Source organism: Rattus rattus, chromosome 12 (assembly GCF_011064425.1).
Source record: "Rattus rattus isolate New Zealand chromosome 12, Rrattus_CSIRO_v1, whole genome shotgun sequence".
Classification (NCBI taxonomy): domain Eukaryota; kingdom Metazoa; phylum Chordata; class Mammalia; order Rodentia; family Muridae; genus Rattus; species Rattus rattus.
The window spans coordinates 89,726,452-89,742,836 of NC_046165.1; the positions used below are offsets into that span (position 1 = coordinate 89,726,452).

The following is a 16,385-nucleotide window of genomic DNA, read 5'->3' on the forward strand; positions in this document are numbered from 1 at the left end:
GCCGTTTACCTGTCCCCCAAAGCTGCTGGAGACAGATCTAACCGGACTCACACGCAGTCATCTATCAAGGTGCCTCCCCTGCTCCCAGCAGCCTGGACTGGTTCTTTTCCTATGACACTATCTGGCAAGCTCCCCCCTTCCTCTGACCCTCCCTCTGCTCTCCACACCTCCCAGCCCCAGTGCTGGCAGAACAGGACACTCAGGTGAATCTGGAGCAGTTAGAGAGTGCTAAGCGAGCACAGACCACAGGACCCATCTCCATGAGAACCCACAGTCCACCATAGCAGACTCTGCTTCCCACCCACATGTCCCTAGTTCCCTTTGAATAATGTTTCCATCCTTCTCTTCTTTCCTCAAAGCCCTTGTACCTCCTTGCTCCCCCTGCTCATTCTCAGCCTGTCACTTTGCCTTCCCCTCCCCCCATCCCACCTGAGCATCCTTCCTAAGCTTGGCCTCTAGGGTGAGTGAGTACCTCCTGCCCTGTGTCAAAGTGGCTCCTTCTCAGAGGATTCCTGGATACCATCTTCTCCTGCCCCTGAAGGTCCTGCCCCTGTGTTCCTGGTTTTCTCTGACACCAGTGTTTGCTCTAGTCTCTTTATTGGAGCACTCTCATCAGCATGTAAACACACCAAGCTGCCCCTCATCTTAGAAATAGATAAAAGGGCTGGAGAGATGACGTGGTTGATAAGAATGCTTGGTGAGCAGGCATGAGCCTCGGTGGAGATCCCTGGTACTCAAGTTCTTTACAAAAGGGAGGGGGAGTGGTGGAGCAGTACACCCAATGACCTCTTATGTATACAGGACATGCTACCCAGCCAGTCAGTGATGGTTAGTTGAGTCCCTGTCACCACCTGCTATTACCAACACTACTGCAGGGAACACACATCTATAAACAGCTTCTAGAGACTGAGCTTGAGTGGGATTGCTGGACTACTAGACCTCACTAGAGGCTCCGCAGCAAGCTTTCTACCTCAGCCTCCTAAGCTGCAGAGACTATAAACTCGTGTCACGGAATCCTGTTTATTTTTAATTTTTTGAGCAACCCACATACTGTTTTCCATAACACTGGCACTGCGTTGCATTACTAGTAACATTGCTTAAAGCTGACTCAGCCCGCTGTGGTCTTCACGTCTGGAAGAGCTGTCCTGATTCCTCAGTTCTTAACCCATTGCCCGGCTCTGCTTGCTTGGCACTTCTGACCACATCCTCATCAATGCTCCTTAGTGCTGGCATTTCTAGATTCCTGTCTTCCTGTCCTATTACCTCCTTCTTAGCTGTGCCTGCTTGGTCTCCACTGTCTCCTGAATCCCCACATCTTAGTCTGTTTGCTTTTCTCTACGCTCACGTTCATCACCCTATATGATCCTGCTCATTACCAGGGTTATAGAAACCGACTTAGATCTCCCAAGTTTGTGTTTCCATTACCAGTCTTGTCCGTGACTTCTGGAGCCATGGATCTAACCACCAGCCTGCCTTCTCTGGATGTGAACAGGCAGCCCCCACCTGCTGTCACTCAAACCGAACCGTTGATTTCCTCCAGCAAACTGGCTCCTGTGGCCTTTGCCACCACAATCCTACATACAGCTCTGTGTTTCTAAAGGTTCAGACTGAAAACTCTCAGGGAACCTCCCTGCCTTGAGTAACTCTTCTCACGTCTCATTTCCACTGGACCACCAAACTCCAGGACTCTTCCTCCGGAATACACGCAGAATCCAGCCCCTCTCCTCACTGCCACCACCACCTCACGGGTCCAGCCGCATTTTGTTCCTTCTTGAACATATAAATGGCAGTCTATGGGTCACAAACCCTTGTCTCCTTCAGTCCACTGAAAAGTATAACACCCACGGTGTTCTTTTGTAAAAGCTACATCAGGTGGCGAGGCCTGTAAGCCCAGCTATTTGAGAGGTCAAGGCAGGGGTCTCTTCAGTTCAAGACCTGCTTGGGCTATAGCTTGAGTTTAAAACCAACTGAGACAACTTAATGAAATTTTGTCTCAAAATTAAAAAAAAAAAATAGAGCCAGGGATAGACCATTGACCTAGCACATGTGAGGTCCCAAGTTCACCTCTTACCACTCCATATCACAGACACACATACACACACACACTCATACACACACACACAAACACACACTCATACATACACACACACACACACACACACACACACACACACACACACATCCCCCAGGATGTCAGTCTGCTCACAACTCACACTCACACCCACAGGTCTAAATCCTTCCAATGGACTCCAAGCTCTGAACAACTAGGGACCTGGTATCCCACTTATGGGCTTTCTACCGGATCTAACTTTTATTCCAATATGATGGCAACATCAACTTGCTATTTCTAGAACAGTCTTGGGACCTTTGAACTTCCCCATCCCCCTGTTGGGCATACTTGTTTTCTATTCACTTTAGTCATGCCTCCTCCAACAGTAGCCTTTTCATGCTGCTGTATCACTAATGGCGCCTGACCCCTGGAAGAATGAGTGAACAGCTACTGGTTCATTTCGAGTGACTAGTCATAGTATGAGTTAACGAATGAGCGAATGAATGAGGTGCACATGTTGTTTTTGTCCGAGAGTAATTCAGTGGTGGGCTTTGAAAGGTCTACTGCTTTGGGACTTTGTCAACAACAACAGAAGTTTGCTAGAAGCTAGCTTCAAGACTTCTGTTGATGAGAAGAACAGCAAGTTATCCCGAAAGGCGCAGTGATGGCACCGATATCCAGGGGGTAATCAACAGCCACCTAATTGGGACTGAGGTATGTTTAATAGAAGGGGAACTATGGGTGTCCTCACCCAGGAGTCCCAGAAGAGAAGTTCTGTTGCGTTCCTTAAACCAGGACAATCTCTAACTGCATTCTAAACACTTACCCCTTTAATCGACGGGTAAGTGTGTCCTCATCTCTCATCAAAGAAGCCTCTCTTTGCAGCACGCAGAGACCATGACAGAAAGTCACAACTAGTCAAAAATGAAGAAAACAACGGAGCATGGGGTGCTCACTCGCAATCAATATGTCTACAAAGCAATTCCTACACCTGAGACTTAGGAAGCATCTCGGAAGGTGGAGCGCAAAGATTGTAAGAGCCAGAGACTAGGGCATCTGCCGAGAGATGGTTTCCCTCTATACAGACAGAGACGCTGCACCCATGAACCCTCTACAGTGCGGTTGCCTGAACAAGACCCAAACGATGACAATACCAACTGATAAACTAACATGGATGGAGGGGACTCTCACAAGATCCTGTGCTGGTGAGATTTTGTTGACACAAGCTACAGTCCTATGGGAAGAAGGAACCTCAATTGAGAAAATGCCTCCATCCGATTTTCTGTATGGTGGCATATTCTTATTAACGATTACTGTGAGAGGTCCCAGTTCACTGTAGGCCGTTCCACTCCTGGGAGGGTTCCTGGGTTGCATAAGAAAACTAGCTGAGCCAGCAGCATCCTCCGTGGCCTCTACACCGGTTCTTTCCTGCCATGGGTTCCCGCTATGACTTCCCTCAAGGATGGACTGTGGTTGGGGCATGAAAGTCAATGAAAATCTTCCCTCCCCATGCTGATTTATCACACCAGTGGAAAGCAAACTAGGACAGACCCCATGCATAGATAAAGAACTATAGGCAATCAATGACTGCTGAGCAAGAGAAGCCCATCGTCTTCAGAGACCAGCTCCATGAGAGATTGTCCAATCTCAAGAAGTCAGCTCTAAATACAGATACATCCGAGCAAAAGTAAAGAGACTCGGCAGGTTGTATTCATAAACTCTGTGTGTGTGTGTGTGTGTGTGTGTGTGTGTCTGTGTGTGTGTGTATCTGTGTATGTGTGTCTGTGTGTCTGTGCGTGTGTGTGTATCTGTGTGTGTGTGTGTGTCTGTGTGTGTGTATGTGTGTGTGTGTATCTGTGTGTGTGTATCTGTGTATGTGTGTCTGTGTCTGTGTGTGTGTCTGTGTGTGTGTGTGTGTATCTGTGTGTATCTGTGTGTCTGTGTGTGTGTTTCTGTCTGTGTGTGTGTGTGTCTGTGTGTGTGTGTCTGTGTGTGTGTGTATCTGTGTGTGTGTGTGTCTGTGTGTGTGTGTGTCTGTGTGTGTGTGTGTGTGTGTCTGTGTGTGTGTGTGTGTGTGTGTGTGTCTGTGTCTGTGTGTGTGTGTGTGTGTATGTATCTGTGTGTGTGTCTGTGTGTGTGTGTGTGTGTGTGTGTGTGTGTACGCGAAGCAGTAGTAATTGAAGAAGAGACCATGAATTTAAAGAGCGCAGGGGCAGGACGGAGGCGCACAGGAGCAGTTGGCCTCTAAGCTTTGCACTACCTACACAGAGAAGGCGATCTGAGGTCGGCCTTACGTGGTGGCACTTCTAGGGACTTGCCAATCTCGTTTACTCTTTAGAAAAGGTAAGCAGCAGAAAGAAAGGACCTCTCCAAGGACTCACACTATACTTTTCCGTTTAGGGGAAACACCACGAAAGGAAACCAGAAACAGATTTTTGTGACTGAAGAAACAATGGGAAGGTCGCGTGACTAAGACCACAGACTGACTGGAAGTGACTCTCACGCCCTCAGCACTAGAACTGACGCTAGAAGCCTCCAGAAAGCCAGAGAGAATCTTTTCCCAGGCAAGGCTCGACCTGCAAACACGACTTATTTCTTCCACAAATTAAAGCTAAGGGCGGAGCTCTCGCATCCTGAGCCGTTTAGCTTCCTGTGGCTAGGAGTTAGCAAGCCTCCTGGTTACGGAGTCTGCGGGACTGTGTAAGCGGAGCTAACTCTGCCAGGAGGAACGAGAGTATCTTGACCATATTTGTACAGCACATTCACCAAACATACCACAGGAAGCTCGTACAAAAGAGCGGAAACCAATTCCCGCCTGGCTAGGCTGCCAATCACTTGAGAATGGAGCACCAGGTTGTAGACTGAGGCGGATGCTGGCTGTTTGGGAACGCAGCTCAGCGGTCCTTGCACAGTTAGCTCTCCAGAGGAACCAGGAGTGCTAAGCATAGAGAATTGTCTTTCCAATGGGAAAGATGCAAAACCTATTCTCCCATCCAGAAAGCTGGGAATTTGGGAAGTGGCTAATTTCCTGGTTATCTGTGTTATCTGTTGGGCCGTACCAAGCTCCCACAACCAATACTGCAGGTGGCTAGCAGTCTAAATGACACTTAAAGCCAGGGGCCCAAGCTCTCACAATGAAGACTGAAGAACTTCACATTATCTGTACAGCCAGAGGCTCTCCAAGTTCCCACAACCACGCCCAGCAGTGGCTAAAGCCACACAGCCTCTGTGCTGTCTGATGGAGACCAGGGCAGACCCTTCCTAAGGTCCTTAAGCTAGTACAAGTAGAGTACCGCTGGAACCCATCTTCTTGGAAGAAATGACCTGCACCCTGAGTGGAGTTTTGATACAATTAAGTGTCCTTCATGTAACATATTGGGATTATGTTACACTAGGAAATTTCCCCCCCAAATTATATCGTGCTTGAATTTGTTGGGAATAAACCTCCTGGCAGCAGACTCCTCAAGTTTGATCCGGGCTGACAACGTCAATCTGAACTGACTTTTCCACCTTACCTTTCCATAGCTCACTGCCTTCTATGACCATTTGCGGGGATACAAAATCAAAACCCGGCGTGGGCAGGGGTCCCCATTACAGTAGCTCTTTAAAATCGCCGGAGCAACAGCGACCGCCCTGAAGCTCAGCCTGCTGCTTGCTGGGCTTTTTAATCTGGGGAACTCTTCAATTAAACAAATCAGCCCAAGGCACACTATAACACCATGGAGTCGGTTTTGAACTTCAAGCCCTGGAGAATGGTCCCAAAACTGAAGTCAGCCATACAATTGTAGATGTCCCCTGCCCCCATTCCTGAGACAGACATACGCACAAGACACAGCACAAAATATATATAGTGGTTCTTTAAAAGTTCCTGAAGGCATGGTTTGTTAAAGCTAAGGACAGGTCTACAATGGGCTCCGCTGCTGTTCAGATACGTTACTGTGAGGGTGCAGAGGCAAGAGAAAGGTAGTACCCAACAGGGCTCTACAGGAGCTTTGGTGTTTCTATGGAGGGAACCCATCACAGCCGTGATTACTTATGGCTAACTTATTTCTCAGTGTTTGCAAAGGACATCAGAAGATTGTGTGTGTGTGTGTGTGTGTGTGTGTGTGTGTGTGTGTGTGTGTGTGTGTGTGTGTGTGTGTGTGTGTGTGTGTGTGTTTGAAGCTTTGGCTTTCCTTTCCTTAGGGTCATTCTGCCAGAGCATCCAGGAGGCTCACTTACACTAACTGGGTAACTGCCCTCTGGGGTAATGCTTTCCCCACATGCAGAGTCTTGGGTACGGCATCCACTTGTAGGTCCAGTGCGCTGAGAGCCAGAGTGAGACCCTGACCAGGACAAATTCCTTGCTCATGAACACAACACAAACGCAGAAATCATTTCAAGGTAGAATGGTGGTACCAAGAGAAGCCCAAAGGCCACCGGAAGGACAGTAAAGGACACTATGATGGCTAATTTTATAACAATTGACACAGACTAGAGTCATTTGGAAGCAGAACCTCAATTGAAAAGATGTTCCACCAGGTTGGCCTATGGGCAAGCCTGGGCTACTGTCTTGTTTGATAATTGATGGAGAAGGCCCATTTCACCCTGGGTGGTAGCACCTGCTGGGTAGGTGGTCCTGGGTTCTATAAGAAAGCAGACAGAGCAAGCCATGAAGACCAAGCCAGTAAGCAGCACCCCTCATAGCCTCTGCTTCAGTTCCTGCCTTCGGGTTCCTGCCCTGTTTGAGTTCCTGTCCTGAAATAAGCCATTTCCTCCTCATGCTTCTTCTGGTCGTGGTGTTTTATAATGGTGATAGAAACCTTAACGGAGACAGACAACCTGCTTGCTCCTGCCTCGCTCTCCTCAGAGGTGGGAGTGCATCGTCACACCGGACCAGGGTACTTCGTGATCTCCCGAAGGCCTTCCATCTGTGGTATGACCTCCGGCATCCTAGCCATGCTAAGATACGTAGACGGGCGCCATCACTCTTGTTTTCTGATTTCAAATAAGTTCACCAGTTCATTTTAACAGTAGACAAAACTGTCAAGCAGCCCCTTGGTTGGGAAATAAAGGTTTCTAATGTGGTCCTTAAAGCCAATCAAAAAAAGAATAATGTTTGCTTAAAGTAATTAACACTAAAATGTCAAAAGCCAATGTGTTACACTTAGAGAAAGACACTTGGCGTTTCAAAAGGTTAATGGATTTATAATTGCACAATGAAGGCGGGATGGGGGTGCAGAGTGGATGTGAGTCTTTCAAACAGAAGCTTTCTGACTTTTTTCTCTTACTAACTGTCCTAAACTGAGGTGACCCGCACTGTGGGTCTACTAGCCCGTCCTGTCGCTCTGTTCCAACCTAAATTCAAGGGCATCTTGCTTATTAGCTCATGCTTTATAAATAAAAAAAGTCCGGTGCAGTGAAATAAAACTTGTACCCTTCCTCCTGTCTGAAGAAGGTGGTGAATGGAATAGAATCCATTTAAAGTTTGCCAAGCAAATGCCTTTCCATTGAAATCGAAATCAAATACCCAGAGAGGCTAGGAAAAATACAAATGTGTGTACGTACAGATTTGCTTATGCATGGGATAGTCAAACAAACGAATCTGCCCTCAGCTCCCGACAGTGCTGCCACAGTGCAGAGCCATTCCTCCTGTTTCCTAGAAGCTGGGTTGCCCATTGTCATTCTGAGATTTGCAGTGAAGGCCCTCACCACAGTCCCTATAGCTCTTCACAGCCCACTGGTTGCAGATGCTGGTGCTGTGCTAGCCCACGGCAGAAGACCTCACATAGAGGACAGCATTTCCTACCCGCTGACTTATTTCCTCTGCTCAGGGTGGTATTTTAAAATAAGGGTATTATGACAAATAGATTGACCCAACCCCCACCGATCCACCCACTGACTGACCCCACCCATAACCACCCTCCCCCACACGCATTCTTCCTCCTCATATGAGAAGCCATAAAGAAAGGCGTTTGCCACACACTGCCCAGCTCACAGATGCCTATCGTCCTGTTTAAACAGGAGCTCTAGCAACTGCTCTGGGCAAATCCTATGCCAAGAGTCTGCAGGGCAGCCCGGCCTGCACTGTGGCCCAGCAAAGCAGCTGCCATCTCTCTCTGGACCACTGACCCACCCTCCCCACTGCTTAGGAATCGCTGGCTTGGGCGGAGTGAAAGGGGTCTTTGTGCACAGGACGTTGTTATTCTTCAGCAGACTCCCACATAAAGGCCTTCTTGTTTTCCACTCTTTAGAAAAGCTGAGCTCTTTCCCAAGTCCTTGGAGAGGGAGGGGATGCCGGACGCAGGAAGGACGCCAGGGGAGAACGGTGCGAAGCCGGTGATGTGGCGCTCTAGTGGCCGTCTCGGCAGGGCTAGTGACCCCACGGTGGTTCCTGGCTCTAGTCTGGGAGCTGAGCCCCACTTTCCCAAGGTGAGGGTGATGGTATCCGGTCGCTGCTAGGAAGTGGGGACAGGGCTCAGAGACCGGATTCAGAATAGACGTGGTGCCTCACAACCATGATCCCAGCACATGGGAGGCTGAGGCAGGAGGATAATGACCTAAAAGCTAACCTGGGCTACATAGTGAGACTCCGTCTCGACCAAGCAAAGATTTACAAGCAAATTATTCTAGCTTGGTACCATAAAAATCAGTTCTTGGGCTGTCTGTCTCCACTTGGGTGCATGTATGCCAGTTTGTCTATGTGTGCACGGGAGTGTGGAGGTCAGAGACGGCACAGAGGCAGAACCTCCCAGAACTAGATTAGACAATTCCAAAACAGTCTCTGCAGAAGGCGGGAAACGTTAACCTTGGACACAGAGTTACTTTTTTATTTTTTGGAAACAGGATCTCCTGTCATCCAGGTTTGGCCTCGACTCCGTATGTAGATGGAGCTGGCTTTGAACTCCTGGTCCTCCTGCATGTACCTCTCAGGGCTGGGATTACAGATAGCCGCTATCACGCCCGGATGATGTAATGCTGGGGCCGGAACCCAGGCCTCTACGGATGCTAGGCAAGCCCTCCACTGACTGAACTACATACCCTCGGGGTTAGCTTGTTCTTCATCGATTCAGTATTTCACAATAACTTATCATTATATCCAAGGGTTATATGAAAGGGGAAATTATGAGGTTTGCGTTAGTGGCGGGCACATTGTGAGATTGTGAGAACTCGGCGCTGGCTGGCAGGACGTTGAATTGGTTCCCCGAAACATTCTCCATGGGGGATGGGCATCGTTGGAGTGAGTACTGACACATTTCCCAGTGCTTTCAATCCCTAAAGTAGAGGACTGTGCTAGGGTCCCAGACTGGCACACTCTTCACCCTCACACTGCCTTCTGTCTATGTGTCTATCTGTGTGTCTGCAGTTTTGCCTCATGGGCGTCTGGTCCGTAGAGGAGATGGCATGATCACAGTCTTGTCTTGCAGGCACTATTCTACATACCAAGTTAACTCAGCGGCTCTCGCTAGTATACAGCGACCTCACTGATTAGGAAGTGGACTCACAGACTTAGTGAGGAGCCTACCTAGACACACAGCGGGCGGTTGGCCCAGCTGGGATAAGAACCCTTGCAGACTGGATGCAGGGTATGAGTTTTGATCTCTGGACACCATCCGGCCTCTTAGGAGTTTGAATCCAAATGGATCTTAAGAGATAGACTCGATTATTTCCCTCTAAAGGAGAAAAATGAGCCTCTAGGAAGTCGGGTGGGCCACCCCGGGGAGGGCAGCCGGCTCTTGGTAAGGTTTCAGCTGAACCACCAACCCTCTGATCCTAGGGAGGTGTAAGCTCAAGTCTTCCCCTCAAAGCCACACCCCCTGAGCATCCTGGCTCCCTTGTTGCCATGACTGCAGTGGTTGGCGCTCCTCAGGTCTGTGTAAATCCATGACGTCCTGTGGGTGCACAGGTAAAGCTCACAGCTGGATCACCCCACCGTTTTCTTTCACTAGCTATTCTGAATGTTCCGTGAGGACAGGGGAAAATACGGATTTACTCAGAAATTCCTAGAACCTCATACATGGTAGGTCCTCAACGACTACATTTTAAACACGGCTATGCCACACTCTCGACTGCGCTGTTTGAAAGATGGTCTTGGTTACCTAAGAAGCACCTAGTGTTCTGAGCCCACGAAGTCAGCCGTGTCACCACATCACGGGACCACGTCTGTCCCCAGGGCAGAACATATTCAAATCAACAGCGAAAGCTCACTTGACTTCCAAATCTTCCTGTCAGAAACCCTCCAGGTACCCTGGAAGTGGGACAGACAACACGGTAATGTTTCAACACAGCAGGTAGCAGGGACCAAATGGCCAGTCTGAAACCTCCAAATTATATACTCCTTCAAGGAGACACTTCTGTGAGACCCTAACCGAAAGGCTAGATAAAATGATTGTTTGTGTTGGGATTTTTTGTTTGTTTGTTTGGTTGGTTTTGCAGGGGTTTTTTGGTTTTAATTTCTTTTGTTTGTTTTTTGCTTTGGCATGTTCAGTAATTATGTATAAGAAGCTGCTTCTTACCATCCTCCCTTCTTTTCTTCCCTCGTTCCTTTCTTTTAAAGCCACACCCTCTCTCTATCCCTCAGGCTGTCCATGAACTCACAATCTCCCTGCCTGTACTTCCCAAGTTCTAGAACCACGGGAGTGCACCACCCTACCCGGCTCTAGGGCTATTCCCACAGATGCTTAAAACAAAACAAAAACTATTCTTTTATGTGTTAACCACCGTTCGCACAGAGTGTTATTGTTAGTGCACTGATGTTGCCCGCATCTCTACAGAGGGTGGGTTTGCTGAGGGAAGTAACTGCCAGTCACTGTCTGAGATAAAGTGCGCATCACAGAACTGAAATGAACATGGTGTTCACTGCAGCTGAATACGAAAACGCTTTCTAAATTCTATTTCTTTGGCGATGGAATGAGAAGATGTTAAAAACACTTCTTGTGTGCCCTTTGGTTTTTCCGACCCCTCACGACGAAGGCACACAGTGATTTCTGTGGAGAAGTGACAATCTGCTGGGTTCTACTCCAAAGCTGTTCTCCAAGCAAAAGCCTTTTATATTTGTCTTTTCTGTGTGAGGAATTTTATTTATTACTTATGTCAAGAAGCACAAGTGATTGGGCAGACTGCAAACACAAGTAAGCACCCTACTGGGGACAGGCCAGGATGAACAACTACCGGTCTCTTTTAGAAAACACCTTTGTGAAAGTTGGAATGGAGAGATGATTTTAAATTTGAGCTTGCCCGTCTGCTTCATTTTACCAAGAGGAAACTGGCAAACATCGGTAAAACAACATATTTTTGTGACCTGCTCTCAATGTAGACTTTTGAGCTGCACGGCTCTGAGGTGCCGAAGCAGTGAGGTGTTACAGACAAAAGGTGGGGTGCAGAAGGGGTGAGGTGTCACACAGGGTGTGTTAGTCACTGTTTTATTACTGTGAAGAGACAAGATGGCCAAGGTGACTCTTGTGAAAGAAAGCTTGCTTAGAGTCTCAGAGGTTTAGTCCATTATCATTGTGGTAGGAAGCATGGTGACATGTAGGCAGACGCTGGAGCACGGGCTGAGACCTTTACATCCTGATCTGTAGGTGGAAAGAGAGAGTCTAGGCCTAGCAGGGACTTCTGAAACCTCAAAGCTCACATGTATCTAGTGACAAACTTCCTCCAACAAGGCCACTTTCTAATCCTTCTAATCCTTTCAAATAGTGCTGCTCCTCCAGTGACTAAGCATTCAAACATATGAGCCTATGGCGGCCATTTTTGTTCAAACCAACGCCATAGTGGGTGTCAAGGTGACATAGCCAAAGCCCTTAGCTCCCAGCCTGATAAGTACCTAAAGCTCTGTTGAATAAAGTTACTTCCAGGCATGTTTCCACCCACGTCTAGCATTCTCTTACAGCTTTTGTCTTCTTCCTTGGAAGGGAGCTTGCTAAATCCCACTCTACTACCCGTGTGTGTGTGTGTGTGTGTGTGTGTGTGTGTGTGTGTATGTGTATGTGGAGAGAGAGAGAGAGAGAGAGAGAGAGAGAGAGAGAGAGAATGAATAGTGGGTGCATGGGTGTTTGTGTGCCAGTGGATACACGTTCATGTGGAGGCCACAAAACAATCTGTGTTCCTCAGGAGTCATTTGCCTGTCTTTGAGGACAGGGCTTCTCACTGGCCTGGAGCTTACCGAGTAAGCAGGGCTGACTGGTCAGTGAACCCCAGGATCCACCTATGCCAGCCTCTCCCGTGCCATGACACAGGCATGCGCCTCCACGCATGTGTTTTCACATGGTCTCTGGGACTCAAACTCAGGTCCCCATGGTTGTAGAGCAAGTGCTTTACCCACTGAGCCATCTCATCTCCCCAGCCCTGTTTGTTCATTTCTAATAAAATGTTTCTGATGATTAATAAGGAGATGATCAAAAGTTCAGATTTCCTTTTGTAATAAGAATAATAATTAACAAGCTCCGAGGTATAAATTAAAAAAAAAAAAGACTCGATTTTTCACATTCAGGGAACAACAAATCTCTTCTGATTAATTCTACATACTTTTAATTTGAGGAAATTTGGTGTCTGAGGGTTTAATTCTGCTCACTGGATGTTAAGCGATAAAAAAGAGAATTCTAATCAACTCGGCCCCAGGCTGAGGTTCTGACACTAATCCTCCAGAGGGTGGTGATCTCTCAGGAAGATTACAGAGGCTACTGCAATGTGAACTCAACCCATCCTGTCACTGCCCTTTGAAAATGGAATGGCATTTTTTTTTTTAGTAGTTTCTTTCCTCCTGGGGTTCAGCAGGTACAACATGGGGAAAAATATTTCTTCCTTGTTCTTTTTCTGGCAATATATGGGGTTTTAGAGAAGTGGGGCACACAATCTACTTACAGCCCTATTGGTCATACTGCTTCCTAAGGCCCCCATGGCCCCTCCCCACCATCCTGCAGCTGGCTCTCCCTGGGGCAGCTCCCTCTCCATTAGAGCTTCAACCAGCTCAAAGCCTGTTCTCCCGGGAGAAAATGTTCAGTTGAATTTATTTCTTCCCCCAGAATTATTTCTGAGGAGAAAGTTTCCTACTTCAGGATATTCTCACACTGGTAGAGAGTGAAATATGAGCTAACTCAGCATCAAACAGGTTCTCTTGGGAGGTCAGCATGCAGTGTGGCTTTTCCCAGTGTGGTTTTGGAGAGTGCTACCCTGGTAACTATTCCATCTGTCTTTGGAGGGCACAGGATGGCTGGGTTCTAGCACCTACTCGGTTTCAATTTTTTTTTTTTTATTTTCTGACTAATGGCTTTCTCCCTAAAATTAGCCCTGTTTAGAGATGATCTGCTGTCACTGAAACCAAGACTGGGGAGACGAGGGGCTGGGTTTCCCTCATTCACCCCGCTGGTATGGATTGTTTGCTGTACACTGTAGAGATGAAGAAACACACAGCGAGAGGCTCCTGTTCTCAAGGGGCTGGGCTCTGAGAAGAACTGTTGTAGTCCTACGGTATCTCTGTCCTTCAAAGGCCTCCCTCTCTAAAAATGGCCCGCCATAGGTTTATCTTCCACGAAAGCTCAAGAGCTGTGGTCCACCGCCCTAGTCCTGAGTGCTGCCTATGGTTGAGGCCTCTGTGTACCTCCGCCTTAACTCCCCTTGCAGGTGAAAGTGTTCCTCGAGGGCTGAGGACATGCTCTTGAGGGCACTTGTTTAGAGTGACAACATTTCTTCATGAAGTACTTTAGGGAGGGCAGGAGGGAGGGAGTGTATTCAGAATTCATCATATACCACATATGAATTTGCTAAAGAATGAAATTAAATTAATTTAAGAAAGCATTTGAGAGACATACCCATTTTCTATTAGGGAGAGAAGGGTAATTGGCTTAAAGGGCTGAACTTACAGTCACAGTAACTGTGTAGCTTGTTTACCCAACACCTTCAAGTCTCCATTTGTCTCCAGCGATCTTCCTGCCTCTAATCTAAGTCCCCTCCGTGCCCGGAGGCCGACCAGCTTGTGAGCTCACTTATGCTTCTATTCTTTAACTCAGAGCCAACAGTGTACAAAGGATAAAACACACTGTTAAGGTCTGCTCTGGTTTCTACACTTAGACACATCCTTTCCTGAATAAAAGTTGCAAAATATCGAGTGGAATTTCATGTCCAAACATTGGTGTTCTTATTCAGAAGGATCTGGGTTGGCTCTTCCTTGAAAATAGTGTCCTTGTATGCATTTCCCCTTCCTTCTCTCCAGCTCTGTCTCTGTCTCTGTCTCTGTCTCTGTCTCTGTCTCTCTGTCTCTGTCTCTGTCTCTCTCTCTCTCTCTATCTCTCTCTCTCTCTCTCTCTCTCTCTCTCTCTCTCTCTCTCTCGATGCTGCCTTTGGATCTGTATGCACACCTCACAGGCTCCTTCTCCAGTACCATGTCTGCCTGCCTGCGTGCCTCCAATGTTTCCTGCTATGCTGATAATGGACTAAACCTCTGAACTAAAGCCCCAATTAAATGTTTTCTTTTACAAGAGTTACCATGGTGTCTCTTCACAGCAACAGAACACTGAGTAAGACAACAGCCAAATCACAATGGTGAACACCTTGGGTGCCCTACTTATCTGCCGAATGACTGAAGTTAAGCAGAGGCCTAAGGAGAGAGAAAAGCCTTGAAGGTAAACAAGGCAGTCTTCACGAAGCTGCAGTTCTTCTGTTGGTGCTGTGGGTGACCGCTGGCCACAGGGCAAGGACAAGAATCGTCTTGCTCCTCTCCTCCATGCTAACTGAGAGAGACTACACATTCTGTTCCCTGGCGTCTCTCAGAGCTACCAACGGGAGGCTGGAAGACAGCAGGGCCAATTGATCTCACATGACACTTAACACACTCCTACCAACATCAGAGAAAGCACCAGGGCCAGTCCCACACTGGTCATGGGCTACAATCTGTGACCACATCCACCACAGCGTGGTTGCTGAGGCGATCCCCAGCCTGCTTTAATTAGGCATTTCACTTACAAATGAATTAATTGATTAGGGAGTCTCACCTGAAGCATCTTACTCTTGTGGTCTCTTTGAAGCTTTATGTAGATTTTAAACAACTACAACAAAAAAACAAAGACATCACTCTCTCATCAGATGTATGTTGTTACTTGGGACATAACAGCAAACGTGGAAATGACAATTTTTTTTCGTATGCCCTGGGCACCCTCAAAACCGAGGGTCCATCAGGAAGACTCAGAGGAGAACGGCGAATGCAAGAACAGGGGCCTGTAGGCAGAACTTCTTCCTCCTCATTAGACTACGGAGGTAGCCTAAGAGAGTGGTCCTCTCCCACCCAGCTCTGTCTGACTTGTCCAGTTTGCTTCCAAATGACCACTATCCAGTCACCTCCAGCTGTATTAAACTGGTGACAGTGGATGGAAATGTAAGCCAGTGGGCAGAACTCTTGTCTAGCACGTATCAGGCTTAGGGTCACATTCCCAACACCAAAAGACAACACAAAAGTGGACAGACACAACCCTGAGGACAAACCGGACTACTGCAGCCTCCAAACCCAGAGGCTGACTGTAAGCTAAGTACCATCTGGGGCGACAGTTTTGTAATTTTGGTTTCTTTTAAAAAGAACAGAAATAGTATAAGAATATAGTTTTGTTTTCGTCTCAGGCGTGGCACATGGGGATGCTTCCGGTTGTCCACAGCAGCTGACTATGATTTGCCTCGGGCTCTAGCTGGGGCACAATTTTGCCAGCTGCAGGTAGTTTCTGTGATTGTGCGATAGCTGGAATTCTGGGGGCTTTTCAGAGGGTGTATACATTCTAGGGCCCTGAGAGGTGTGGCAGATCGATATTGGCTGTGGTTCGTTAAGCAGGCATAAGAAAGAAGAAATCAGATCTCCTGACAGTGACAGTTAAACTTGCCCCAAGGAACTCAATGCCGCTGATCAGCAGGAGGCAATGTGATGATAACATTGCTCTTACTGATGTCTGACTTTATTCAAGGATCTTTTCCCTCTACCTTCTATCCCATTTGTTCTCTCCTATCTAGTGTTAGAGTTGAAAAGGGGTGGAGAAAGATGGAAAAAAGAAGACCTCACAAAGTAGCCAAAACAGCTACAACCATTTGTAAAAGTATATTTAAAAAAAAAAGAAGAAGCAAACCCTGGCAGGCAGTGCACACCTGTAATTCCACCACTCAGGAGGTGGAGGCAGGAGAATGGGGAAGAGCAAGGTCAGTGTCAGCCACATAGCAAGCTTGAGGTTCACTCAGGTTATCTTGGATCCCATGGTAAAGAACTGAAGAGTATGCGAGAAGCAAACAAGCGGACAAAACCCCTTGAACACAGGGAAGCCCTAGGTCGCCACACACTGCTAAGAACGACTGCGCGTGGATACCGCCCCCCTTGGGCGCCACC

At 47.7% G+C, this 16,385-nt stretch overlaps 1 protein-coding gene across 2 annotated transcripts in view; it reads right to left on the reverse strand.

Moving 5' to 3' along the window:
* Positions 1 to 16,385, reverse strand: part of Gng2 (G protein subunit gamma 2) — a 99,469-nt gene that overhangs the window by 34,912 nt on the left and 48,172 nt on the right. Inside the window, exon 1 of one of the 2 annotated variants that reach the window (XM_032918323.1) lies at positions 473 to 572. The exons of the other annotated variant lie outside the window; for it this stretch is intronic. The gene's annotated coding sequence lies outside the window, so the exon portion shown is untranslated. Of the gene's footprint in view, positions 1 to 472; positions 573 to 16,385 lie in introns of those variants that run through there. 2 annotated transcript variants of the gene reach the window in all.